Here is a 22,060-nt window from a genome sequence, read left to right as displayed (position 1 = left end):
GACCAAATTTAGGAAAAAAAGTGCATCTTATATGCCATCAAATACGATATCACTGTCATGGCCTTCCACAGAGCAATGTGCACATGTGAACGTGCCACAACAGAACATTTTTGAGTGGCTGAAATGCTGCTGACACTGAAAGCATCGCAAGGGGTTTAGTATGTAAGCTCTTACTGGGAAGTGCAAATACCCGGCCTTAATACTTTTCTGCAAATCAAGTGAACTGAAAGTCAGGATAACCTGCTTAGTATTTATCAACTGGCCTCTGCGCATCTTGATTTTCCCAGCAGCACAGATATTCTGATTGGTCAACTCAGAGACAATTTCCTCTTTGGATATGAATGGTTAGTCTCTGAAATAACACCTCAACAAGAGTTCAAAGTTTTGTTAGCCCAAGCTTTTTCATCCAAGGAGTGTTACAGTTTAAGATGAAGAAGAAATTTCAACACAATCACCAGATCGCAGCTGCTTAATATTTTTGGGTTCTCTTACATATGATTGTAAAGTCTTCTGAATGAGAAAAGGTGACATTTTTGCAGATCGCCCTTTGAGTTGTTAATAACTAGAAACCTAGGTGTTTTTGTATTATCATCAGCATTTACATGTTTTGACTTTTTTATTTGAGACATTACTAGTGATATTTAAAGTGGCCATAATTGAAGATTTAGTAAGATTTTGACCCACAGCCCCACCCACGATGGAGTCCAACAAGGGGATGCAGAAACCTGCACCAGGGTTAACTGGGTCTATATGTAATATCAAGCCCCACAGTCAGGTTTCTCAAAAGCAGGAACTCCAGAAAGCTTATCCCAAAGCCACTGACCCTAAAGGCAAGTGACCAGCCGATTGACAGTAATGGGGGACAGCTAAGTGCCTCCCATTTCAATCTGAAGCAGAGGCCAAAGCAGTGTATTGGAGACAGTGCTTCGCCCCTCAACTCCTTTCCAGCCTTATTGGTCACAACACACAGCAAATGCATAGGCAGTTTCTCTCCATGAGAAACTAGAAACAAAGGGATGTAACAGAATATCACTTCAGCCCGAACCTTCGAAAAGGGTGGAACAACACAGGTGGAATAATTGAAGTAGCATAGAAAAGGAGAGAAGAAAAAGAAAGGAGGAAAGATCAGTACGTTCCAGGATCATGACCCCGTCTCACCAAGAAGGTGATCCCTTGAAGGGCAAGGTACCTCGGGATTGCCACACTCGTACTCACAAAAAGTGAGTCCCTGAGGGGACTGTAAAAATGGAGAATGGGATGAAATGTAAACACTTCAATTGAATTTTTTTCACTTTTAAGCAGCATAATTGGATATGACCTCAGTCTTTGTTCATACTGGAGTTTGTCAGAAGTCACAAGGAAGAGTTCTGTCCAGAGTTCATGAACAGAAAAAAGAATAAATTTACTTTTTAAGTGTCAGTATTAAACTAATTTTGCAAAAAATGGCCTACTTAAATGACATGTTTGAATATCTAAATGAACTTAAAAAAGCAAGGACCCCCCCTACATAAACTTTCAGAAAAAATCAACGTATTCAAAAACAAAATTCGAGGAAAGATGTGGTGAAAACTGGTTCCTTTGAAATATTTAATTGGCGTATTAGTTCAAATCCTAAAAAATCTACCATAAGTTATAGATGCACCAATAGATGCTTGAGAAAAAGCTCTACCTTTGCATTAACGAAAAAAATGAAATTCTACTGGGCTCAAAATCCACTTGCACTTTCAATAGATCATATAAGATTTAATTAATGCCAAAGAAAAGAAGCAGTTATTATACTTAAAAAGTAACCATACACTTGAAAACAGTGGAAGGATGTTCCATTACTTCAGTTCTGGGTAACTACAAACATGGAGTTCTCATCTATTGGGTAAAAGGCTATAAACATTCTTTCCCCACAGCATATCCACAAATAAATATTCATACCATAAATATTAGGTAATTACATCTTATCACAACCATTTTACTAGATGTTGCCAAATTTTCAGAATGTGCCAAACTGTGGCAGCCATTGTGCATAACCATTTTCAAGGCAGCCATGATCATAGCAATCTCTCAGTCAAGCAATGTCACCATTTTTGTATGCATTCTTATAGTTGCATTCCAAGTTCCAATGGTTTTTATGAATAAAACGCGATATTTTCCCTCTTAATTTTAAAGTATGAGCTTGGAGAATTTGCAAGCAATGTAAAAAACTGAGGAGAAAATTCTACAATATAGAATTTTGCCACAAAATCTTTAAAGGGAATAATAAGGAATGAATTTAACAGAGAGCTGGTGTTACTGAGGTTTGCACAACACTGAACCGCTGCAATTCTTTTACCTTTTTTTAAGCAACTGCTGTGTATTTGGGAATAGTGCAAAAGAATTATATAGAGATTGAGAGAAGATTGTTTTTTATTTTTTAATGCGTCATGCAATCCTTATTTAATAATTAAAATTTGTATTTTAAATTGCTAAAATATGTTCCCTTTTCATGTGTTTATAATGTTTGTCAACTTACAATAAATGTCGACGGCTTAGGAATCTTTTTAAAAATGTTGTGAAAACCATCAACTTGAACCCGATAAGTAACTTTTACCTTTTCATCTGTACAAAATCGCCCTACTACACTAAGGTGGTTGTGTTAATATGCAAGTACCATAAATTATATTCACATATACATAAATATTTTCCTTAGAAATATATGAACAAAGTTTCTCTTCCATACTATCAAAAATTTAAAGAGATCAGTAATTGAATATCTTGATCATAAACTGTCTGTACCTCTTTCAACTATAGACTCGGGTTAAAAAAAAAACAAAAAAAACAAGCCCAAGAATCTCACAGAAATAAATGTTAATACAGTCAAAAGTCGTTAATTCAGACACCCATAATCCGGAATGATCTATAATGCGGACCTCAAAGCTACAAACATTCAGCGCATGCGTCAACGGCTGCGAATATGCATGTGCAAAATACGTTTACGAATGCGCGTTTAATGTATAACGTGTTGGAAAATATGACCTATTGTAACCCTTTTTCTGCATCATCTCTCCTCCTTGAAATATTTCTAGCTTTTACATAAGTTATATATAGAACATCTAGTTTAGTTCTTATTTTTAAAGGGATATAGTAGTTACTTCGTTTTTCACTGCCACTGTTTGTATTAAGAACGGACTGTTTCAGCCTAATTAAGATGCAAAAACGAAACTTGATGTTACGTCATCTGGAAAGCCGAGTCATGCCGACAACTGATTGGTTGCCGTGAGATGACGTCATGTCTACTTCAGGTATAAGTATCTCGTGTCGCTCTGGCTCATTCCTTCTAGTTCCTGTTTCTTTGCTCCTTGGTGTGCAGTTTCCAGTCCCCATTGGAAGACGATATTGCGATGCGTGCAGTCCGGTGATAAGTGCCATGGTTCCAGTCTACAAGATGACTTTTCCTGGATTCTCAAAAGAGGCTATGATGTGAGCGACTGCCGTCGGCGGCATCCATATTCTTCATGAAGGCGGCATTTAACACAAGTTAGCGGCGATGTTTTTCTAAGCTGTGATTCCCCCTGTTTCACTACACTGAGTGGCGTTTTGCCGGTTTCATGTGCTCTCAAGGATTTAATTTTAATTTTTCAGGTGCCTTCTTGACCATGAAGCAGGGACTTTTTAATAATGTAGCGAATTTCATTATAACTGCGTAATTTCTGTTTAGTGATATATTTTTCGCGTATTGAATGCCAGTATTTGGATCAGGTAAAATATTATTTAATAGTGTAACCCTTGGGGTTAATGGATTATCAACTAAGTGAAATTTTTGATAATGATTGTTATATTTTTTTTAAGTTCCTGATATTGTTTAAATTTATTCATTATGTTTTTATTTATATATATATTGTTAATAAATTGGTTTAGTTTAAAACCTTTTTTTGTCTTCAGTGTCTGCACAGCACATAACCTTAGGGAGCTTCTATTGCTACTGCTGCTAAATGTTTAATTTTACAACTTTAAATTTTGCTTTTGCATCATAACGGACGGTATAAGCTAAGCTAAAATTATCTAATTCAGTTAATGTTGCACATTGCGTTGTTCCTTAATCTTCGAATTGGATTCGGCTTATTATTTTTTGCAGACTGTTAGAGCAATTTTATAAAAGTAAGCTTGAACTTTCAATTATGTCAAATAGAATTTCTGATATATATTTACTAATATGTAAAGGATCTACAAAGCAAAAGTACACTGGTGTGCAAAAATTAAGGACGAGACGGTTTTTTCAATATAACTTTGTACAAAAGCTTTCCAAATCAACACATTTAATACCGTAAGGTCCCCAATACGTAAGGACATGAGTAATGTAAGCAACACTTACTAAAAGAGAAATCAGAGGATAAAAAGAAGCTTTATTGAAAAAGTAGCATGGAGTGCAATGCGACTGAAGGCCGAAACATCCCTGTGATGGGTGTCCAGCAAGAAACATCCGGTCTTTAATAGGGGATATGATCTCCCCTGACTGCTAGGCAGGTTTCACAGCATCTGCCCATGCTGAGAATGAGGGTGTCAACGAGTTGTTGAGGCATTGCTGCCCATTCGTCTTGCAGTGCCAATCGAAGCTCCGGAATTGTTACTGGTGGTAAGGTATGAGCTGCCAAGCGTCTGCCTAGAAAATCCCATACATGCTCTATGGGATTGAGATCTGGAGATCGTGCTGGCCAATCCATAAGTTCAATATCCTCACTCTCTAAGAGCTGTTCGGCAGCTACCGTGCGATGACATGGTGCATTGTTGTCAATGAAAAGGAACTGCGGACCCATAGCGCCTGTAAAAAGACGCACATATGGAAGAAGAATCTCGTTACAATAACGGGTTCCGTTGACTGAACCTGCATCGAAGAGGTGAAGGTCTGTACGACTACCAAACATGATGCCTCCCCAAACGAGAACACCATTACCTCCATACCTGTCCCTTTCAATGATGTTCGACGGATGATTGCGGCTTCCCCGCTCTCTCCAGATGAGTATGCAATGAGAATTGCTACTCAGACTGAATCTGCTCTCATCTGTAAAGAATACTCGTCCCCATTCATTGTCTCTCCAATTCCGGTGTTCCCGGCACCACAGAGAACGCCTTCTCCGATGGGCAGGCGTTAGAGGTACACACCGTACAGACCACCACCGTGCAGTCTTCTGGCCACGGTAAAATGCGATATCGGTTGTTCAGTCGCCTGTGTCGTGTGTCTAGCGATTTCTCCTGCTGTCTGCCGCCTGTTTCTTCTGGCCTGTAAGGCAATACACCGGTCATCTACGGGTGTGGTTCTTCGTGGAGGACCACTACAAACCCCCCGGATAGCTGTTCCTGTAGTTTGAAATTGTCTCCAAAGTCGTGAAACGATGCTGTGAGCAATTCCAAACTCTGCAGCCACACTTGTCACACTGCGACCTTCCTCCAACTTCCCAATGATTCGACCTCGGGTAAAAGCATCCAGATGTCGTCTAACAGATTGATTATTCGCCATTTCTCGCTGAGGCAGCAACTCGGTGTGATTTTAACTGCTATACGGCGTGCAATCTCTTTGCCAGAAATACTGATCTTACACCAACAACATGCTTTATACTACTCAGACACTCCCCCATTACGTCTACCACATATCTGCGCATGTGCTACCGTACATCACCTTAATCTCCTGATTGGTCTTTCTGTCCGCTCTGCCTCTTCGTTCAGCTGATATGCTAATTTTTCGACTTCGTCCTTAATTTTTGCACACCAGTTTATGTTTCGAAGTCCATTAAACAAAAAGTGGAATTGCTACAAAAAATGGATAAAGGCATATCCTTTGTTTATATAAACTTTAACGTTTGTTTATCTAAACTTCGTTTATCTTTAACGCTGTGGCGCGCAATGAATTGGAAGTTGATCTGTCAGCACTATCCTTATCTTCAGGGCAGATGTTTTTATTTTATTTGGCTTATAATTCCTTACTAAATGTAGTATTTCATCTCGATGTACTCCGCCTTTGATATGATTTAAATCAAATTCCTCGTCATTATAATTCGCTTCTGATAGTGAAGAAAGTGACACAGAGGTTATTGAAAACGAAAAAATTTCGATTGACAAATTAGTCTGTATTCTCGACACAGCAATTATAGGACTTTAACAGCGGAACTTTGTAACTGAAAAAGAAATTATGTCTGTTTATAGAATTAAAGAGAAAGTATTATCACATAAAAAACGAAGCAATTTAAACAATTTACATTGAAAGAAATGTTTAATAAAGTAAACAAATAAATATTAAGCTTTTTTTTTTTTTTTTTTGTAAATTTTGGTACCATTTAGATCATAATTGTTCTTTATTTCATAAATTACGGTTTCATATTTTTAATTTTAGAATTTCTGCATGCCATCTTACGAGATTTAAACTGATGATCTATAATCCGGAAAAATCGATAATCCGGAATTGCCGAAGTCCCGACGAGTCCGGATTAACGACTTTTGACTGTATAAGTATTAATTGTGGCAAAAGCAAATTGTAGACAGTTATCTTAAAATGCAAAATTTTTATTTTTGTCATTAAATTATTACTAATAGCATATTTATTTCAGTAATTTTTTATATATAGCCCAAAGGGACGTTAGCACAGAAGAACTATTAGTTTCATAACCATATTTTGCGTCGAATCACTATAAATGGCTGCCAGTTGTAATAAATTCAAACTCAAACTCATTGTAATATATTCAGGAGCAGGAATTTTGATGCTGTAGTAGTGTTAATCCATAATGACTACGAAATCGGATGCAAAGACAGATTAAATCTTCAGTTTTGTTTTCAGCAACATGTTGTGGTTACACACAAATTGGCACATTAAATGTGCCTGTTCCAAAAGGTTTACATTTTTGATAATTTTGTAGCAAGAAAGCAGAGCAGACAGACAGCAGTGTAGCCAAGTGCGTATGTTCAGGATGAAATCTTATTCAGACTTAGTTTTGGTTCTCAAAGCATTCTGATTGGACAGTTAATATTGCTCTAAAATTACTACTGGCTGGTTAAGTTCCATTTACAACATCGTAATTACGTAAGAATTATATGACATAGAATAGTCTCGAAATGGCACAGTGCAGAGAGGGGTTACTATTTTTAGAATAGAGAAGAGAAATTTACGTTGCTAATTTAATCTTTAACGTGTTCTTTTTCTTACATATTCTCCCCCTTCAAGAAGAAAAAGGCATAGCGACAGAAAAGCCTTTTTAAAGAGAAAGCTTTAAAGCACTAGCAAATGAAAAAAAAAACATAAACCATAAAATTTTGATCGTTTAAGTATAATTTATAAATATCAATTTTTTTAAATAAATTCTTAATTTTTAGAGTCCTATTGAATTTCTCAACATTTCAGTCCAAAAGTCTTTTTGTTTCAGAGTTCACATAATCATAATTCTTCAGGGAAGGTTCTTATCATAGAATATCCCAAAATAAACTTTTACATAGTCATTACTTATAATTAAATGTAATACACATAAATATTTATGATACTGATTTTCATACTGATATAGTTTATCACCATAAATAATAGGAGTAAGATTTTCAGAAATTATGGTTTTACCGTTATCATCCTTCATTTTCAATTCCTGATTTGACTAAACTGGAAGGCCTCACAATACTTCTAAACAAACATAGCCATCAATAGGGCTGTCCTCTTGAGCTAACCAGTGTGTTCTCTACACTGGTGGCACAGGGTGCCTAGGCAGTTACTAGAAAAGGCCTCCATTCCTTGCATAAGGTAACTGGCCTTTGAGAACTGCACTAATACATTCCACAATAAAAAAGTATAATAATAAAAAAAATTACATACACTCATAAAATGAGAGCCTCCAACATTATCTTACAAAGGAACAACTGTACAGATGTAATAATATGCCTGTTTAAGGAACCAGTACACCCTCATCATACTCATCACAATCACCCGTAAATTTTAACATGCAGTTACTATAATTTCATATTACTTATCTGTACTAATTTCACTTATTTTTTACATCTACTTCATTTTTAAAATAATTATAAATTTCGTATTCAAAATTTTCAACAAAATTTCAAAAATATAAAAACTTATTTTAATAGCCTTCCCTAAAAATAATTAAAAATCTAAGAATTAATTTACTAAATTATTAGAATTCAAATTTATAATATCATTAAATTATATTTTTCATATCATAGTGTTACATTTTTAATGTCCAATTTATTAGAAAAAAATATCAGCTCCCAGTGGAGATTTAATTACGCAAAAGCAGAAACGGATATAAATTTTTGGCACCTACTTCAATTGTAAATTTAATCCTATAACTGCTAAAGAATAACCTAACTTATTTGAATAACACCATTTTAAGATATGCAGTTCGATAAACTTGAAAGCACTGGAATGATTTGAAATGTTAGGACTCAGAAACATTCGTTATTTTACTATAAACAAACGTTAGATTTAATTTGAAAGGCTGGCTCTAGATTTCAATTTTAAGCACTCGCAGCAAATCTACAATTTGAATTTTTTTTTCAAATTTTCATATCGCTGTCCAATTACGACATTGCACTTATTAAATCACCATATATGTGCACATAGATTGATGAAGCCGTATATATCTTGAAGATTAGAACACGAAGGCATTAATTAACTAATTCGCTTTCATAATCGTAGCCACAATTTCGATGATAACATCTCTATGAAGTACAGGCACACTTTGATGATGTAAAACACTTTTTTTTCTAAACATTTAAGAGATGGCTGCACACTTTGCTTTCACTGACATTAGCACTTTTGGACTTGTAGATACTCGATATACATTATGAATTTCCATTACACATGGAAGTTTAAAGATATGATTGCTTATTGTAGACACTGCGATGACATTTCCGATGGAATTCCAACACACAGGACATGTGTCCTGCCGACTCAGTTGTAATAAATTCAAACTCATTTTAATATATTCAGGAGCAGGAATTTTGATGTCGCAGTAGTGTTGATCCATAATGACTAAGAAATTGGAGGCGAAGAAAGATTAAATCTTCAGTTTTATTTTCGGCAACATGTTGTGGTTACACACAAGTCGGCACATTAAATGTGCCTGTTCCAAAATGCTCACATTTTGATAATTTTGTAGCAAAAAAGCAGAGCAGACAAACAGCAGTGTAGCCAGGCCAAAGCGTGGAAAGCAAGTGCGTATGTTCAGTATGAAATCTTATTCAGACTGAGTTAGTTTTGGTTCAGAAAGCATTCTGATTGGACAGTTAATATTGCTCTAAAATTACTATCCGCTGGTTGAGTTTAAATTCCTTTTACATCATCATAATTACATAATAATTATACGACATAGAATAGTCTTGAAATGCAGAGAGGAGTTATTATTTTTAGAATAGAGAAGAGAAATTTACGTTGCTAATTTAATCTTTAACATATTCTTTTTCTTACATACAGCCTAAAGGGACGTTAGCACAGAAGGACTATTAGTTTTGTAACCATATTTTGTGTCGAATCACCATAAATGCCTGCATCACTTTTCAAACTGTTGCCACATTTTGAAAAATCAAACACATCCCCTGTTTCCTAAAGAATACTTACTTCATTTCTAATCTTATCATTAGGCATTATCATGAAATGTATTTGCATGCACCTTATAAGGTATTTTCTCCCTTCTTCTAGCATGCCTTAATGGTGTAATTGGAAACACAATAGATATTCGAGAAGTCCAGAGTTGGTGTCCCGTGAGTGCACTGCAGAATTTCCACATCTCCTACCTCAAAGAAACCTAATCACTCTAATACTGGTGCTCAAACTAGAAGGTGGTGGACAATAATTCATCCCCACAGGATTTGGCAATATGCTTCCTTAATCTCCAGTCATCCTTTAAAAGTGGGAGTATGTAAGGTATTTTCTCCCTCCTTCCAGCATGCCTTCATGGTGTAATGGTAGCCCACTCAGTGCATACTCAAGCTTCGAATCCCAGCGATAGCACTGCACATTTTTCGCATCTCTTGCTTCAAAATAGCTTAATGACACTAAAACCTCCTGCAATTGTTTGTCGCTGGTAGATCTAAAACAAGAAAAATCATTAAAAATTGCATTGTTTTTGCAGACATCGTGCCCAAATTGCAAGACAAATAATGGTTGATCTTCCACCATCTAGAATTACAGCTAGCTTCATGAGCTCTTTCTCAAGTCGAAATGGATTCTGCCAGACCATTTATCATAAAACACAGAGTAGGCCACGGACAAAGGGCTTTCAAGTGCATTGCATTTTTGTTTGCTTTACCATGAGAGCAGTTCATCTTGGAAGTCATCTAAGATCTTTCCCATATGGCTTGTGCAGAAGCATAAAAATGATTTATTGCCAGGAAAGGTAAACCAAAGGATATATTTACTGATGGTGGGACAAAGTTCAAGGGTGCTAGTGAAGACATACACAAGATCTTCTTCTAATGTCAGAAAAAATGAACATTTCTATTCTTTTCTGACCTCAGAAAATGTGACAGGTAATTTCATTCTTCCAGCCGCACCACATTTTGGAGGACTTTAGAAATCTGCAGTAAAATCTATGAAATACCATTTTCGAAGATCAGTCAGGGTTCGTAGCCACATTTTAGTTAAAAAAATAAGCACCTATAAGCACTTTTCAAGCACATTTTAAGGAAAAAATACGCACCTGTCTAATTACATTATACACAACTGCATAACCTTAAAAGAAAAATTAGACTTGTAATTTAAAATATGAGCAATGCAATATTTATTAAGAGAATGAGCATTATGTCAACCATGGAAAACAACTAACTTTTTTTTTTTTTTAAATGACAGTTCAATTTACACAATTAGTTTACAATGAGAGAAAAAAAAACTATGCAGAACTAAACTATATTACAAGATTTAATGATGAAATTTCAGTTCAAAATATAGAAAATAAATAATAATAAGCCATATTAATATATAATAAGCCGTTTGGCACCTAATAATGAATACAATTTATTTTTCCACTCATATTAATATTTAAATAATTTAACTTAAATCAAAATTCTGAACATTTTCTAAATTTTCATTACATAACAGTTTTCCCTTAACATATATTCCAAGCAAAGTAATTTAAGTAAAAAAGAGGCACATTTCTGAAATCAGAAGACAGGAAATTGCTTCATGCAATCATCCTTTAACAGTAAAAGCTTAACTAACCCGCATACTCAGAAATTGCCGAATATTCCGGATAGTAACTGGAAAAAGAGGAGTGGGGGAGATTGTAGCCGTTCTTTAGATTTCTCGGCTAAATAAATGATTCTGACATTTCAATATGTGCATCATACAAAAATAGACCAACGGAACTGACAAATATTCTGCTTAGAAAGCACAGTAAAACTCTTTTAAGTGTTCATAAACAAATCTCAGACTGAACATCAAAATTAATTATCTCTGCAAAATACCACAAACGTTATTGCGCAATACGTGCAGCGTAATTCTTCCATTACGCAATCGAAATCAACAGCTGCCGGTATACAGAGAATAAAGAACTAAATAAAGGAAAAGAAAAAGACTTACTAATCTAGAGTGTTTCCAATTCTAATTTTCAACAGACTGCGTTAAATTTCCGGAATAGAATCAATCTTCACTTGGTTTGGGTTGACCGCAAAACTTTTAGTCCTATTTAATCCAGATTGGAGAGTGACAAAAAAAAAAGTCCGCTGCTTCAATATTAGAGATTTTGCCGAGAAAGGGGAGAACCTCCCAGCCACCTCTGTACTGTATAATGTATTGGCCAAAAAAAAAAAAAATTATTTTGACTATTCGATTACTTTCTTTTTATTTAAGCCATTCTGAATATTATTCTTTAGAAAGCTAATCTGTGTAAAAACACACCCATTTTTGGAAGTTTATCTATACTTCAGAAGTTACTGCAACTATATTATTATAAATATTCATACACATGCTCATGATATAAGCATAACGATCATAATAAACACGAATATGAACTGACCACGCGGAACGAGAATGCAAATTATTAATATCTTGATAGAAATTCAAATGTGTGTAGTATTTGGGTGGGAGGAAAAGAATACCAAATGTACCAGAATTTTCTACCGTTTTTGCAATTCTTTGACCAATAGAACGACGTGCACCTGTCTGTACTCTTCCGCGCACCATAGGTTACGTTAATACAGAGAAAGGGGGGAAAGCAATTTCCGGGAGTATGATTCACCATCTGACGTTGCATTTATAGGGAAGAAAAGTTGTTTATTTAGTTTCAGCTTTGGTATGGGGGAAAATGCGCATTCATTAAAAAAGCATTAAAAAAAAGCACTAAAAAAAAATAAGCACTAAAAATGAAAAAATAAGGGATTTAAAGAAAAAGTAAGCACCTATAAGAGCCTTTATATTTTATTTTCAAATATAAGGACTTGTAAGCACTTGTAAAGGCCGCTACAAACCCTGTCAGTGCCAGTGATCAGTGGGACTTATTACTGCTCCCAGTTGTGACTCCAGTGATCATGAATTTAGGATATTAAATTAACGATCTTGATAACACATGCTGAAGCCTGTACGCACTCCAGGCCTTTGTATACACAATTTGATGATTCAATTGACATTACCATTCTCATACCTGGACACTTCCTCACTGGTACATTTCTCACATCCTTGCCTGAAGAAAATTTAGAACAATAGAAAAATATTCTGAATGGTGGAAGGTGAGACAACTAATTTTTTAAATCTTTTGGGAAAAATATGAAGCTGGAAATCTCTCTCTCAGTTACAACATTGAAACAAATGGAAGAAATCTCAAGAAATTTTTTCTGTAAATGACTTGGTCCTGATTAGGGAAAAAAACACCCCACCTCTTCAATGGAAATTAGGTAGAATAATTTGTGTATATTCCACACTGGATAACAGTGTTCGAGTTGTGGACATTCGAACTGCCAATGGAGAAACTGAAAGACAATTCAAAGATTGCAATGTTTCACAGGCAAAGGGCTATTGTGAAGCTCTACCTTTTGCCTGTGAATGCAATCTTCGAATTTTTTTTAACATTAGCTTTTTACACCTTTCAGTTTTGTTATCTTCGAATTTTTTATTACTTGCCACCAATATTTTTTTTTATTTAATTTTCAGGTTATTTTGTCCTTTGAAGCTTCATGCTTCAAGGGGCACGTATGTTATTAAATTTAAGTTGATGTAGATGGCGCTGCTAGTATGAGCGTAGTTTATTTTTAGTTATCACGTGACTCTCGCGTTTTGGTGACAAAAGTAGGTGATTTGTTTTTTCGCTGTTATTCAAAAAAAATTTTTTTTTCCAGGCTTGGAAATTAAAATTATTTTCATACAATCTGCTGCTTATAGCGTTATTGCATATCGCATCATCACCTACATTTAAAATTACACAAGATTCTGAAAAAAGCACATTTCAGTCATAAAAACCAACATATTTATCATTTTATTTATCATATCAACAACCAATTTATCATGTTACATCACTATTGTTTATTCATTTTCAAAATCCATTATTGTGGCTTTATTCGATGCCTGGATTTTGCAACTTTGAAACTAGTTCACTTTATGCTGTGCCAAATATTAATCATTTTTTCAAAATGCAAAGAAAGAATAAAACTCGTATCTATCTTTACAAAAATTACACCACCCGAAAGAGCATAACTAAGCTTACATTAAACCAAAATGAACATGTTACGACTCTGTTGTTATCCATTACTGGCAGTATACAGTACTGTTTGACAACAGTTTATTTGCGTTAGCAGTATTAAGAGTTCAATAACAGTACTACAAGTCTCTCATTTATTAAATTTTTCGGCACAAAAACTTTTCTAAAATTCTAAATATTCCTTGAACTTTTCATTGAGCTTTTCGGTTTGCTAAATGCCAAACAATTGGGCTTTTACTGTATATTAGTACTTAAAAATTATTATTTTTCCATCAAATTATCATTATTAGCATATTTATAAATAATCAAATTCTCTTCTATATTACGAGGGCTATCCAGAAAGTAGATTACGTTTTGGAATAAAAAAATAAACAAAGTATAGGAAACAAATTTTATTATATACAGATGAAAGTCACACTCAAATACTACTTTTCTACATAGTCACCATACAAATTAAGGCATTTATCGTAGCGATGTACGAGCTTGGAAATTCCTTCGTCGAAAAATTCGGCCGCCTGCGCCTTCAACCACTTCGTTACCTCTTCTTGCCTTCCATCTTGCACAAAACTTGTGGTAACCAAGCTTTTCGCTGATGATTTCGTGCAACAAACTTCGCAAAATTTGTGGAAAACTCAAAGAAAGTTCCGTTATTGTGAAATTTCGATTTTCACGGACTTTAGCATCGACTTTTTCGAGAAGTTCGGCGGTCACTATGCTGGGTCTCCCACTTCGATCTTCGTCGTGAACATTGGTTCGGCCATTTTGAAATCTTATGACCCACTGACGCACTCCACCTTCAGTGATAATGTTGTCCCCATACACTTCACGAAGCTGCCGATAGATTTCTATCGGTTTACAGTTTTTTGCAGTCAGAAACCTTATTACTGAGCGCACCTCGCAGCTCGCGGGATTTTCAATTAACGCAGACATTTCAAACTGTCACAGTATCTGAACGGAGCACAGCACGAACCTCTCACTAGCATGGCTAGATGCAGACTGAGCTGCGCAACGCTCTGACCCCAAGATGGCCGCGCTAGCCCCGCCCCTAGCGGACACAGACGGAAACGTAATCTACTTCCTGGATGGCCCTCGTACTAATCTCACTTTTGTAATTTTACAGACTAAGTGTTCCAAAAATTTAATCATAGTTTCACTCAGCATGATGGCCATCTATTTTATAGATCAGATATAAAACACTATATCAAACCCCATTTAGTGAGCAAGAGTAAAAGTATATTTTAGGGTAGTCCTTGGTGAAACTTGACGATTTTTGGCGGTACATGGATAGCGAGGTTGTGCAATTCTTTGACTTGTTATTTTGGCTTGCATAACGGCAATTTTTGCACCAAAAATCGCCACTACACAAAGCTAAAATAACAAGACAAAGAATTGCACAAACTCGGTATCCATGTACACATCGACATATCTTGACTTTTAAAAAAAAACCTGAATTGCACAAAAATGGTATTGCGACCTCCCTCGACTTTATCCATGTACATCGACCTATTTTCACTTTAAAAAAAATCCAAAAATTGCATAAACTTGCACTGCGCACTCCCTTCACTTTGTCCATGTACGCATTGATATATTTTCACTTAAACAGTTAAAGGAGCATCCAATTCTACGATACAGGCAAACAAAAAATACATAATCTCAATAAACTACATTTTAAACCAAACAATAAAATAACAGAAAAAAGGGAAAACATTTTATACATTTAAGCACTACAAAAAGCAAATATCCACTTACCCTATTTAGAAGTTCCTTCATCTTCCAAAAACTTCCTAAATTTATCTGAACTCAAATTCGTATATTGGTGTCACCGCATCTGAACCTTTCTTCCTACAAACCCATTCAAATCCATCTAAACGGTTTTTACATTCGACTAGACACATATCCTTCCTACATACAGGACACTTATAATGGCTACTAAGTAAACCTTCATTTACACACCAGTCATTTAACGCTCTTTTCCCCTTTTGTTCCAAATCGTACAGAAATTTCAAATTAATCTTACTGCATTCAGCCATTCTACCATCTAAATAATAAAACCAACACACACCAGCACTTACAAAACATACCATGATTCAAAATTTCCCAGAATCATGCACCTGATTACGCCACAAAAGGGTTTCCATAACATTCAACGACTCGGGCTACCATAAATAAAATAACAACTTGGCGATAAATGAAACAACAACTTCGTCATAATACAAGGGGTACCTTAAAGTCTATTCTAATCATGAGCAAGTATGGATCACGTTATTTTTTTTTTTTCATCTGCTTTGTTTATTTTGCGCCATTATAATGGAAAAATATCCGAAATAAAATCTTATTAATTGACTCTATAGTATGAAATAAAAGAAAATAATCATGTTAATATAAAAACGCTTGGTTTAGAATACATTGAAGGGTACCCCTTGAGTTATCGCTAAGTCGTTGTTTCATTTATGGTAACCTGAGTAGTTGAATGCTATGGAAACCCTATTATAATGTAACTGGTTGCATGATTGTGCTGAATTTGAATGATGGGACAGATTTTAGTATGTTGTTATTTTGTGGTTTACACGGTAAAATGGCTGAATGTTGTAAGATTAATTTGAAGTTTATGTACGATTTGGAATGAACGGGTAAAAAGCGTTAATTCACTGGTGTCTAAATGAAGGTTTACTTAGTTGCCATTATAAGTGTTTTGCTTGTAAAAAGGGAATGTGTATGGTCGAACATCAGAAGATACCTGCACTACGGAGGATATTTCAGCACTATTCAGTTTTGAGGGCCGTAAAAAATCGCTAATGTTGATGCCAGTGCTGCCAAAAATAATTTTGGCAACTCAAATGCAAGAAAGGAAGTATAATAGTAAATAATTATCTAAGATTGATGTTTTAATTTAGATGAAAGGTTAATTTCATATAATACTTTTTTATTATTATAATTCATATAAAAAAGGCTAAATATGACTGAATGGAAGCATAAGAGTAAATAACTATTTCAAATTATTATTATAATTTATATAAAAATTGCTAAACTAAAATTGCCATCCATATAACTGAATGGATGTCTGCATCGCTATTTCGCTACCAAGTTATCGCTAAAGCATAAGTTCCTCTCCTTGGTTGTTCAAACATCATTTTCTATAATGAATGATGCTTTTTCTTTGAAAAAATTCTTGGTAAAGTGCAGAATCACCCACTTACTTATTTGCCGCTTTCTACAAGGGTAAAAACAATTGGATTTTTGTCAATTTTCTTTTACTTTTTAAGTGAAAATAGGTCGATGTGTACATACAAAAAGTCAAGGGTGTACATAGTGCCATTTTTGAGCAATTCTGTGATTTTTTTTTTTTTTTTTGAAGTGAAAATAGGTTGATGTGTACATGGATACCGAGTATGTGCAATTCTTAAAAATGCGTCAAGCAGTGGGTGATTCTGCACTTTACCCAAAATTCTATTGCACACTTTTCATCATGGGCAATACCCAAATTTTTAAATCCATAGGATATTTAAAAAAAAAAAAAAAAGGATTTAAAATCAAAAAAGAATTTAAAAATTAAACTGGTATTTCAATGGCGAAATATAGAACTATATAAACATATGCAATCTGAAATCAGCACGTACGCTAGATTTGGTGCGCTGTTAATTGGGTGCGTATGATAGATTTGGCGCTTTTGCGCATATATTTTCGCTGCAATTATTTAGTCCTCAAAACGGAATAGTACCGATATTTCTTACTCTTATTTTTGTGAATTTATGCAGCAACACCAGTATACAGATTCAAGTTCAGATAATTATAGCAAGTTTTTGGATGCAGTTAAAGAATTTTGTTTGACTGAAGACAAATTTTCCTGAAGACAGGAAAATTTGTAAATAAGGTAAGTGGATATTTCGTTTGTGTAACGCTAAGATGAATTCCCTTTTTTATGTTATTTCATTGTTTGCTTTAAAATGTAGTTTACTGAGATTATATATTTTTTGTTGGCTGCTCCTTTTACTTTATAAGTGAATATAGATCAATGTAAACATGGACAAAGTCAAGGGAGTGTGCAATGCATAGTTTGTGGAATTCTCCATGGTTATTTATTTAAGTGAAAATAGGTTGATGTGTACATGGATACCGAGTTTGTGCAATCCTGACTTGTTATTTTGGATTTGTGTAACGCCCCCCGCTACACAAAACCAAAATAACAAGTTAAAGAACTGAACAAACTCGGTGTCCATGTACCGCCAATTATTCCCAAGAGGCACCAGTAAATATATTTTTACCAAATGATCTTTTCACAATGTGCAGCATTATACATGCTTCAGAACTATACATGCTTGAGAAGTGTGCTGTAAAACTATTTATGCTTTTGAAGCAATTTATACTAGCAAATAGCACCATGATGTGAAAAAAGTTGGGAACCACCAATGTAAGGCCATATTTAAATTTTTTTATCACATTATTTTTCAAGATATATAAATATCTAAAACAATTAACAAAAAATTATTAAATAAGTTACTATAAATTTTAAGAAACTGTGCATATAATAACAAAAATACAAGGCATTCAAACTATTCACTGGAAAATTTATCAGAATATCTTAATACCAAAAATTATTGCAAAAAATAGATCATACCGTAAAATTTATTCACTCAGTTTTTCATGCAATGCACACCGTTTTCATGCGTAAATCTTAACACAGGTGCAGTCTGATTACATATCATTAGTGTCCCAGGAATCGCATACGAATCATGCAGTTCTCATGTATGATGAAGTTACTAGTCTGTTTTTCTTCAGTAAGAAACATCCAACAATCCTTGGAAGATTTACACAAATTTAGTACATACACACAAAAATTCTGTGGCAGTCCTTTGATAAATTACATGAAATTCACAACACATAAAAGTGGGATAAAAATTAGTAAAAAGAGTTTACATAAAAATAATCACACAAGTAGTCAGAGGTACAAAAAAGGAAAAAGTGGAAGAAAGACTAATAAGTTATTACTTAGGGCAGCTACTGGATGCTTGACATTGATAAAAAATTATAAACACAATTTTACACAGGAATAACAAAACTGGGTATATGTCTTGATTTGATATGAAAATTATGTGTCAGGTGATAAAAAATAGGCATGAAATTCGGCAATGCCCAATCCTTATGTATTACAATATTCCTGACAAACCATGGCTACCATGTGATTTGTTGCCAGATGCAATTTTGAACAGCTGAAGTTGCTTCCAGCTGGTTTTACATCAGTAAGCCCATACAGAACAGGGCACAATTCTGCATGGGAGATAAGAGGGTTAAATTATTTGATGTAGTTTTTTTTTACCAGTTAAAACTAATGCAAACCAAATATGATTATTACTACGAAGAACTGAGCCATACAACGAAATTCGGTTGATCTTTACAATATGGTAACTGGTAGTTTGGCGACATTTTGGAGGCGATAAAGGTTACTACCTGGGACTTCGGTAATAATGTGAGCAGTACTGAGTTCCGATTACGCATTATTTTGTGTGAGGGAAATGAGAGATCATGGGATACGTCATGATATTAATGGACGAATTATGGTTCTTTAATCAGAAAAGGGGGGAAATCGGGAAAAAATCTGGAAATTTTGTATTTGGCTTTATTCTGTGTTGTGTGAAACAGTGTTCGTGAATTTTTAGATCCCATGGCCGTAACTAAAGTGAATTCAAAATGGGTATTTATGTATGTATTAATTTAATGTATGTGCTCATTTATATTTTAAGTAGTGTTTTTGAATTTAATTATATTTTAATTAAATGATAGTTATTTTGTAAATTTTATGTTTGTAGGAATTTGGTATACGTTTTAGTTGAAGTAAACGTACATGGAAATAATTTAAATATCTGACACTAAGTATTTGTAATGGTTGCGGTATGAATTCGTTGGTGACTTGTATAATGTAATAGATGATTTAGAGGTAAAAGTTTTTGGATATTTTATTTATTTTATATGTGGAAATGTTCATTACATTTTCACGATCAGAAAATTTCATATGTTCTTTTTACCGGGTTTAAAGATTGAGAAAATTGTCATGTCTTGTTATATGAGAAAATTGTCATTTTCGTGAAATTTTTCTAATTTATGAGAAAAAAGCAGTGTACATGGATATAGTGAAGAGTGTGTGCAATGCCATTTTTGTGCAATTCTAGGATGTTTTTTTAAGTAAAAATAAGTCGGCGTGTACATGGTTTAGTAATATTTTAATTAAATTATAGTTATTTTGTGAATTTTATGTTTGTAGGAATTTGGTATACGTTTAAGTTGAAGTAAACGTGCATGGAAATAATTTTAATATTTGATACTAAGTATTTGTAATGCTTGCGGTATGAATTCGTTGGTGACTTGTATAATTTAATAGATGATTTAGAGGTAAAAGTTTTTGGATATTTTATTTATTTTATATGTGGAAATGTTCATATTTGGAAAGGGTAAATACTTTTTCGTGATCAGGTAATTTCATATATGTTCTTTTTACCGGGTTTAAAGATTGAGAAAATTGTCATGTATTTTCGTGAAATTTTTCTAATTTATGAGAAAAAAGCAGTGTACATGGATATAGTGAAGAGTGTGTGCAATGCCATTTTTGTGCAATTCTGAGATTTTTTTTATGTAAAAATAAGTCGACGTGTACATGGTTTAGTGATATTTTAATTAAATGATAGTTATTTTGTGAATTTTATGTTTGTAGGAATTTGGTACACGTTTAAGTTGAAGTAAACATGCATGGAAATAATTTAAACATTTGATACTAAGTATTTGTAATGCTTGCGGTATGAATTCGTTGGAGACGTGTATAATGTAATAGATGATTTAAAGGTAAAAGTTTTTGGATATTTTATTTATTTTATATGTGGAAATGTTCATATTTGGAAAGGGTAAATACTTTTTCGCGATCAGGTAATTTCATATATGTTCTTTTTACCGGGTTTAAAGATTGAGAAAATTGTCATGTATTTTCGTGAAATTTTTCTAATTTATGAGAAAAAAGCAGTGTACATGGATATAGTGAAGAGTGTGAGCAATGCCATTTTTGTGTAATTCTGGGATGTTTTTTTAAGTAAAAATAAGTCGGCGTGTACATGGTTTATGTGTATGTGTTATTTTGAAAAACGCGTAAGGAGTATGGTATTGTGCAATTTTTCCCAATTTTGCAGTGAATATTTGTCATGATTAAGCAGTTTTGTTAGATAAAATTTCTAGTATAAGTGTAATTTGGCTAGTAGATTGTTGGAAGAAGTGTTCAGTAGATAAAAAGAAAAGAAACATGTCTTTACTTCGTGAAGACAAAATGGCGGCAGGAAAAAAAAATAGACGGTTGCTGTAGGAGAGTTGGTCGCCAAATTTTTGCCAAAAAAACGCCAAGTTACCATAATGTAAAGATCAACCCAAAATTCTTGTGTCAGAAAAGAAAGATTTGGCAGAACTGAACTACTGGCTTGATGAGTGTGTAGCATTAATTACAGATAACATTAACTGCAATGCATGGAATGAGACTTCACACTGCAAAAGCTACACAGAATGCTTATGTAAAGGTTTACTGGTGTGGAGAACAATGTATATTGAATGCTATTTAAGAATGTAAATGCACTTTTCCTCTGAAAAATTTTAGTCAGTTGTAATATTTTGACCTCCTATTCAGTGAATAATTTATTGAAATCATGCAATACAAGTTTAATGTCCATCGCAATAACTAGGAGATTGAGAATTTGCTTAATAATTAAAATGTGGTTTTGCTCAACACTACGTATTTCACCATCTAGCTTAATGCATCATTTGACTTCGTTTATGGATTATTCTCAAAACATTTCACGAACCATAATCCTCAGAAAAAAACACTTTAAAGGTCAACTACATTCTCGTTAAAGATATATGAAAAAATGAAAATTTACCATCAAATTTTAAAATGGATAAAACATGAAGGTGTGAAAACGTTTTATACTTGTTATTTTTCCCCAGGGGCAGCAAGTGAAAAGTATAATATCAAAATATTTCTAACAATGAGCCGATATGCAAAAAGATAACTTACCTGTCGGCAACCTTAACCATGAAATACAAAACAACTGACAAACAGAAAAAAAATCGCGCTAAAGCTACAGATATAATATAAACTCACATTCTGAAATTCGAAAAACAGACATGTGGACAACCATTCACTTTCAAATTGGTTCATAAGAAGCTGAACACACAAATTTCAATAGATGCCACCTGTAAAAATATCACAAAATGAATTAAAGCGACTCGAAAACCAAAACAAACCTGCACATAAAGTTGGAGTTGTTTCGAAACGGCTTATAAATGAAAAGTGTTTACAAAACCAAGGCCAACTTGTACTGGCCTTGACAAAACGCAATTTACATATATCTGTAATTAGAAAAGTAAAGCTTTTTACCAATGAAATGTTTCTT

At 34.0% G+C, this 22,060-nt stretch overlaps 1 protein-coding gene across 4 annotated transcripts in view; it reads right to left on the bottom strand.

The window, feature by feature from the left end:
- The window catches only part of LOC118182926 (solute carrier family 35 member E2A-like), a 90,956-nt gene extending 69,030 nt beyond the window's left edge, over positions 1–21,926 (bottom strand). Inside the window, exons 1-2 of one of the 4 annotated variants that reach the window (XM_085808474.1) lie at positions 21,769–21,926; positions 18,256–18,435 (exon numbers count right to left, since the gene is read on the bottom strand). The gene's annotated coding sequence lies outside the window, so the exon portion shown is untranslated. Of the gene's footprint in view, positions 1–18,255; positions 18,436–21,681 lie in introns of all 4 variants that reach the window. The other 3 variants (XM_085808471.1, XM_085808472.1, XM_085808473.1) reach the window with 3 other exon arrangements.
- Between the last annotated feature and the right edge of the window lie 134 nt (positions 21,927–22,060).

Source organism: Stegodyphus dumicola, chromosome X1 (assembly GCF_044657685.1).
Source record: "Stegodyphus dumicola isolate Sdum_Otavi_A_Nest chromosome X1, ASM4465768v1".
Lineage (NCBI taxonomy): Eukaryota > Metazoa > Arthropoda > Arachnida > Araneae > Eresidae > Stegodyphus > Stegodyphus dumicola.
This window is presented reverse-complemented; position numbering and strand designations above follow the sequence as displayed.